We start from the raw sequence: 6,748 nt of genomic DNA, 5'->3' as shown, positions 1-6,748 counted from the left end.
CCCTAAAATCCCCACCCGTGTTACTCCAGGATGGCCAGAAGCCCCCGGTAGAGTTGTGGTGCAGGGGTGGAATGGAGGAGCTCAGACCTTCACTCTGCTGCTCGTCCAACTTACCTATTGGTGTTACAGCCCCATGAGATAAAAAGGCATCGGCGCAGCCGGGTGCACTACTGAAATTGTAGCCATAATGTGCTGCACTTACAGTACTGCATTTAATGTTACTTTGCTGTACTTTTTATTTTATGGGGAATTGTATGCATCTTTATTGTGTATTGGTTAAGTAAGAGAGTGTCTATTCAACAGATATGCAATTTTGTGTGTATTTTATAGTCTCATTTCTCTTTGTGCAAAAGCCTTCATAATGATTTATTTGATTAGTGGTAGAAAAGAGGTAAGTGCTCTGTAATACATAAAATAAAAATCAGCTAATAAATCATGGCATTTATACATATAAAAAATTAAAAATACATTATTAAATCATTAAATTAAAATAAACTACTTGACGAGTTTTTCCTTGGCTTGTTCATAGCTACAAGGGATAATAATTTCAGAAGAGGGACCTTAAGTTCAGTATTCTCGGACATACATCACTATTTACATTCAAATTTATCTAGACACCAAAAGATGAGTCACATCACCCATCATTTTATTCAGCAGGTTACTTTGAGAACAACATAAATAAATTCAACTCACCATCTTGCAGTATTCATTGATGCCCAGGCTGCAGTCCTTCCCGTGGTAACCTCCGTTATCACACCATGGTTATGAAATGCACTGCTCTGTGTAGAAGACCGTTTGTGCTAGCGAGCTGATTTCTGTGGCATCCTTTTACAACAGGGGTGAAGAGGCTGTTATTAAGAGATGAGTGGTTCCTGCTGGAGTGTTCTGAACCTCTGCAGCCCCGTAATGTACTTTCTCAGGACCTCTGAGGCTCCCCTGGAGCTCCATGTGGTGCTTCACACGGCAGCAGCTGTCCTGCACCGTTGTGGTTGCCTCACCCCATAAAATGGGTTTCAGTCCCTGTGGTGAACTGGTGCCTGCACTGCCCTTTCCAAAAGTTCCATCCTGGCCTGCCCCAGAGCCTGCTCCGCTCACTGCCTGAACCGGCTGGAGGTATTTGTCTGAAATAAGATCTCCATCATTTCCCTGGCCTGTGCCTCTGGATTGGCACGGATTGGCTTCCCATGCTGTTTGGAGAGCTTGGGATGTGCAGAGCTCCTGGCTTCTCCTCATGCCGCTCACCAACCACCTACCACTAGACCAGGAGTGTTTCACAGACAGTCAATGAGTATCATGAGCTTTCTGAATGTTGGGCTACCAGGTGGGCTTGTATCTCTGCCCACCCCTATGCATATTCATCTCAGAGCTGCTAGAGCCATCTGCATGGCTGTGGATGCAGCACTTTGCCTTTCCACCCCCCTTCTCACGGGTCACTCCTGTCCACGTTCACACCTCCCCAGCAGAGATGCTGCACTTGCATTTCTGCTAGAAGCACCGCAATGACCGAGGAAGGTGAAGTCACGGCACTGATTTCACGCTGGAGTTAGCACAAGCCCGAGTCTGACCTTGCTGGGCGCCGCTGGACCTCCTGCCCTACAGTGATGCTGAGAGCTGCTTCTGATGCACGTCCCCTCAGCTGTCTTGGGGCGTGAAGCTACAGACTCACAAGTCCATGCTTTGCTTGGTGTCGTGTGGATTCTGCTTGAGGAATTATACTGTCTCGAGCCCCTATCTCAAACATTCGATCTGCTGATTTCACTAGCTGGGAGAATAAGCAATAAGAACTCTTCTTAAAACGTTAACACTTTTGTTTGTTCGTTTCATTGGCCAAAATGCGACACTTTAAGCTATTAGCTTCAATGACTCTTCAAGGTCACCTGTCTCAGAGCGGTTGAGTCTCACAGCTCACTGGGCTCCTTCACTCTCTCTGGACTATGTCTGGAGCTGCTGCAAGCATGGAAGGTGCTGTGGATAATTGCTGTGAGCAGGGAAAAAGAGATACGAGATGATACAGGGCCAACTTTGAGCTTTTTTGTACAGACATTTTTTCCCATGCTGTAGTATGGGAAATGTTTATAAGTAACTGAGCTAGGATGTAAATAGCAATCACTGTATTGCAACAGCAGCTGCACATAATTTATACTGTTATGCAGTAAATTTCTGCAAGGTTTGGAAGGCTTTTTCAAGATCTGTGTTAAAATAGCTCCAGTGAAATCACTCTGTGTGGCCAGATTTACTGTGCATTTCAGGCAGTTCTTAAAACTGGCCTTGGTATTTTTTAACAGCGCTTTTGCACAGCAGATACAATCCCGGGATCTCAGGGGAGATGGAAAAAATCTGCAACTGAGTTATAATGGGGAAGAAGATAGGACTGTGACACTGCAGGAAGGACAGAGCGACCTACATCAAAAGTGCAAACTGCTCTAACCCCAGCAGGTGAAAATTTCAGAACATGCAGTCACTGGCAAACTGCCCGTCGGTGGTTATAAAAATTCTCCCTTGGATATGGATTTCCAAAAGCCAAACAAAAATTAAAGATTTATGCAATATATGAATTAACTCCGTCATGCAACAACTCGTCTTGGACCAGAGCTATTTTTCAGCTCTGAGGAACACCTCTGCTTTCTCAGCCCTATCCTTCAGTCAGTGAGCATTGTGCAGTGCAGGACTCTTTTTTAACATTAGGACGGTGCAGGGATGGTGGAGGTGGCTGGTCAGGGAGGGACACGCTGGTGAGTAAGTCCCTGTGTCAGGAATGGCAGCAGTATCCTGGAACAACGTACAAAAACTATATTCTGTGTTTAGGTCTTAGACATATTCTCTCCCACGTCCCTATCAGCAGCTTGACCAGAAAAAGTCCAGGTTCTCCTTAAGCTGTATCCTTGCCTGCTCTCTGCTGAACAAGCAGAGAAATGAGGATGGATTTGCATCTACTGAGAACATTCAAGGTTCATGCGGGTTGAAGGCGCATGTTGGTTAGTCACGACCGTGAAGTGCCATCATGGTAGATTACTCTTTTTTTTCATAGAATTGAGGGAACAACTTTAAGTAATGGCAAATTGATTAACTGCCCTTGATGTCACATTTATAAATGTTCCTCGTCTGAATTTTCTTGATTTTTTCTTGCAGTCTTTTTAACCCTGCAGGCCACTGACTTAAACTTGGTTTCCCAAAGTGGAAACAGCAGCTGTGCCACCAGAAAAGTCTGTTAGGAAATGCTTAAAGTCTAACTGGCAGAACAATGAAGTTATTTGCTAGGAGCCAAATGCCCCTCCTTTTTTTTTTTTGACTAAAGCACTCTCAGTAGTAACAAAAATAAACAAAGGAAATCCAGGAAATACAGTACCCAGAAGTATTTGCCCCATTTGATTTTTTTTCTCCCTATGTGCAATAGTTCCCCGCAAGTATCCCTGCATTGCTGTAAGTCTGCTTTCTGAGGAATGTGAAGTTGCTCTGCTTTTACCATTTTTTTAATTCCTTGGGCATTTCAAACAGATTTGATGAAAGCTTAGTGCTCGAAGGTTTGAATTTCCTGCAAGTTTAGAGAGAATCAGTAGCCCTGTAGAGCTGCAGAGAAGTGTCACTGCTGATCTCCAGTGTGAAGTGAGGGTCATTTATTTAATTTTATTTCATTTTATTTGGTCTTCTGACCAGCAGCACACAGAATTGCAAATGCAGCTTGCAGCTACCACAGGCGTGCTGCCTCTGGGCTGGCAAAGCAGATTTGCAGGCTGCGTTACTGGGAGGGAGAGAAAGTTGCAGGGGCACTGCTGGGAACTGAAGGCATCCCAGCTGGAGGGATGGGAAAGCTCACTGGAACCAGGGAAAGGACGAGGGATTACATTGGCAAGGGTCTGTAAAACCGCAGACTTCGGGAGCTGCAGTCTGTTCATGGAACAGCGCTTTGAATGGGGCTCTGCGCAGTCGGAGTGTGCTCTCCGGCAGCCTGCAGCAGAGATTTCCAAAAGAGAGAAGTGAATATGGCAGTCAGCTGCACCGGACCTGCAGATGCCTCTGTACCTGTCCAGCAACACTTATCAAGGGTAGGAGAGAGGCTGGGGCTGTCACAGAGAGGCACTTTCATTTTTCTTCTCGATAAAATGAGAGCCGTGGGACCCATATTGCCTTCACCTAACTTAGCTCTCCTCCTCCCACCTTCATCCAGCTCCCATCATCTCTGCTAGCCTCAGTCTTCAGACCCAGACTGTAGATCTGATCCAACTAATCCTGCTTTCTCACTTTGTTTTCTTCTTTCAATTGCTTGACATGCTTTCTCTTGAAGGTCCCACAAGCACCTGAGCTCAGGGTTTCTCTAAACCTCAGTCTCATGGGAACAGCTACTGCAGCTTGTCCAGGACCAGGGAGCTCTTATTCAATCAGCTTCCTTCATTTTCTAGCAGTATATCTGCTGGTAGTACCTGGATACTTAAGGCCATTGGCATGTATGCTTTAGCACTTCAGCTGGAGGATAAAGCATCTCATCTGCGTTGGCCCTGAGCCACAGGAGATGGCTTTGCCTGCAGAAAGCATCCTGACACAGGAGGATCAACTGGTGTAAAGTACTTCTAGGGTATGACGTCCCTGGAATCTGAAAACTTTCTTGGCTTCTCCACTCAGCAGTTAATTATGACTGATAATAATAATTGATGTGTTTACAGCAGTAGATTGCAGGGTTGGCTTATTGCACACATGCAGCTCTTTTGAAGGAGGTCATTAATAAATCAAAGTGGCTAGGACCACCTAAACCCATGTTCGTTCTACTATAGCCAAACAAAATCAAACCTAAAATTTTCATTAAAGTAGAAGGCCAACAAGGTTTGTAGCAGAAGTTAATTTCTGTAAACGACGGATCTAAATCTTTGGTAAATCTTCCGGTGCCAACAGAGGATTGAGGGTGTTTTATTGCCCTGATTATGCACACAAGCCTTCAAACTGACACAAGGTGACAGAGGGTAGAGGGTGAGGACAGTCGCAGCCTCATAACGAGGGGGGAGATATTTATGGAAGCTGACGTGAGGTGGCCCTCTCCCATGCTCCCAGAGATTTGCATTTAGAGACACACTCCAAGCCAAGGACATCTTGCTTGGGGTCTGGCCAGCTGGGTGGGCTTCGGGGCCAGTGACGTGAAAAGGCTCAGAAGTCCCCTGGGTTTGGGTGCTGGCTGTGGCAGGCGTCCTGCAGGCTTGAGACAGTGATTGTGACAGCAAAACATCTCGTTAGCCTGATGAGTCACCGCCGGTTTCCAGGTTTTTCTGCATTTTTTTTTTAACTCCGCTGCCTCCTCAGCTCTCCCCCCTGTGCTGATCTGGGTGCAGAAATGGTACGGGGGGACTGGGAGTGGAGAAAAGGAGCAGGGGAAAGAACAGGAGAGAGGGGTGGGAGAGCAAAACCCATCTCTTCTGGTCATGGGTATCACTGAACCAGCTCGGGTACCTGTGAAGGGTCCGAGGGGAATTCCCTGGGACTCCTCGGGAGGAAACTGGCTGCAAGGCAGGTGAAAAGGCAGAGAGGCTAAGGGGAATAAACCTTCAGGGGTCATACATTTAAGTCCTTTGCAACTCCTTAGCAGGGCTCCGGTTCGAATCGAGCCATTGCTCCTGCATTGTCGCACACCAGCGGAGCCACGGGGCATGTGCCCGGCTGCGTGCACAAAAAATGCACTGTGGTAAGACTTGTTTCTGACTTACCTAAGAGTCCCTTGAGTTAAGGTGTCCTATTCCACTTATACTGAGGTCTATGGTCATAGTCATGGACATGTCAGGTAAGACCGTGTAACTTGTCAAGTTGCTGTAACCAGACCTCAAGCCTAAGTCTGGAGTTTGGCTATGGAGGATAAGCTGTACGCCAGTGGGCTTCACTGAGCTTACATTCTCATACAAATGTTCTCCTCTAAAACATTATCTTCTTATTTTTACTTTTTTAAAAAAGATGGTTTGTAAGAAACAAGATGCTTTTGAAAACTGAAGGGGAAAAAAGAGATTGTGGACACGCTTCGTTTTCAACCGGTGACTTCTGCTGTCACAAGTAGAAGAGAGCTCACACAGCCTCAGCCGGTCAGTTTGGTATTTCGAGTTTTTACCAAGAAGAGATTAAAATGAAGTGTTCAGATCTTGTTGGTACTTCATGGTTGCCAAAGGTTATGATTATTATAAAACCTTAATTGCGCAGACAAATGTAAAGTAGCTCCTGGTACACACAGATGTAAGCCAGCTGCAGAACGTCATTGCAGCCCATATGGCTGTAAAATTTGTTGCAGAGTATCCTTAGGCGCACTTCAGTCATTAAACTGTCATCTTCGCATTTTGTGTATTGATCGAGTAGGGTAGCTGAACTCTCTTCTCTTCTCCTTTCCATTTTAAAAACTATTTTTACATCAGAACTTCTATTTATAGCAGTCTAAAAGCAGAGATCAAGAGAAAACGTGTATGACTTCTTTCCCAAATGACTAACTGGGTATTTTTCTTCATCATTAAGCTACAGGGTTTAGCTAAACTGTGTGATGAAAGGGTACTTCATATAGCATTGAGAGCAAATAAAAAATACGCCACTCAGGTTTAAACTAAGATATAAAACAGACTTCATTTTCTGGATAACATGTGACCCCAAAGTTCTGCAGTAATTAAATCTCTCTCTGGCTTTTTACAAAAAAGTAAACGGTGACTCTAGTTTCCCTCAAACTCCAGATTGTGCCTATCTAAATTGAGCTTCATTCTGTACCTGCCAGTTTCAGATTCTTGCGACATCCTTC

Source organism: Haliaeetus leucocephalus, unplaced genomic scaffold (assembly GCF_000737465.1).
Source record: "Haliaeetus leucocephalus isolate CR32 unplaced genomic scaffold, Haliaeetus_leucocephalus-4.0 Scaffold598, whole genome shotgun sequence".
In the NCBI taxonomy this organism is placed as follows: domain Eukaryota; kingdom Metazoa; phylum Chordata; class Aves; order Accipitriformes; family Accipitridae; genus Haliaeetus; species Haliaeetus leucocephalus.
The sequence above is the reverse complement of the archived record's forward strand: the minus strand, read 5'-3'. Positions refer to the sequence as shown.